Source organism: Ranitomeya imitator, chromosome 8, assembly GCF_032444005.1.
Source record: "Ranitomeya imitator isolate aRanImi1 chromosome 8, aRanImi1.pri, whole genome shotgun sequence".
Classification (NCBI taxonomy): Eukaryota; Metazoa; Chordata; class Amphibia; order Anura; family Dendrobatidae; genus Ranitomeya; species Ranitomeya imitator.
In genome coordinates, this window is record NC_091289.1 from 66,766,102 (window position 1) to 66,766,824 (window position 723).

Genomic DNA, 723 nt, shown 5'->3' on the forward strand with positions numbered 1-723 from the left:
ATGCTCCACCTCCCCGACAGAAGCGGGCCGATGGTGCACCCGCCGTGTCAACCCCCCGGAGCGGGCGGCGGGATCCCACCTCGGCCGGAGCGCCCCGGCCTTCACCTTCATTGCGCCACAGGGTTTCACGTCGCAACGGGGGGAGTGACGATGGTAAACCCCATCAGGTGGGCCCAGGGCAGGTGAGTCTGGCCTTGGGGGGACGTAAGGGATAAAGGAGAAGAGACCATCAGGGCACGGAGCCTCAGGCCTCCCTCGTTGTCACCCTTGCGAGGGGACCCCAGCTGCGCCATGGAGGCGATAGATGGAGGGGCAACCCTCAGACAGGCATAGCCCCGGGAGCACCCCGGGGCCGCAAGGTGCGTTCGAAGTGTCGATGATCAATGTGTCCTGCAATTCACACTAATTCTCGCAGCTAGCTGCGTTCTTCGACGCGCGCGCCGAGTGATCCACCGTTAAGAGTCGCGCTTTCTGGTTTGGGGACACTCGGAGGCGCCCCCCTTTTCACTCTCGTGTCAGCCGGCCGCAAAAGACTGGGATGCTTTGGAGGGTTGTTTTCAAATCTCGGCCCTGTTGCCCGGGCGCTCGGCCTCCCCGTCCCTCCCTCCAGCGGGGAGGAGAACAAAGGAGGGCTCGAGGCTTCTCAACCTACCGCCCAGACCCACATACCCCGGGGAGGGGTGTGTGAGCGCACAGGAGAATGGTACCCGGGACGGCCTTTCG

The 723-nt window shown here is 64.3% G+C and overlaps 1 non-coding gene across 1 annotated transcript; it reads right to left on the reverse strand.

Annotated features, from left to right (window-relative positions):
• Positions 1-313: 313 nt before the first annotated feature.
• On the reverse strand, positions 314-464 carry LOC138648521 (5.8S ribosomal RNA). The gene has a single exon (XR_011315134.1). It is a non-coding gene; the product is annotated as a 5.8S ribosomal RNA (ribosomal RNA).
• Between the last annotated feature and the right edge of the window lie 259 nt (positions 465-723).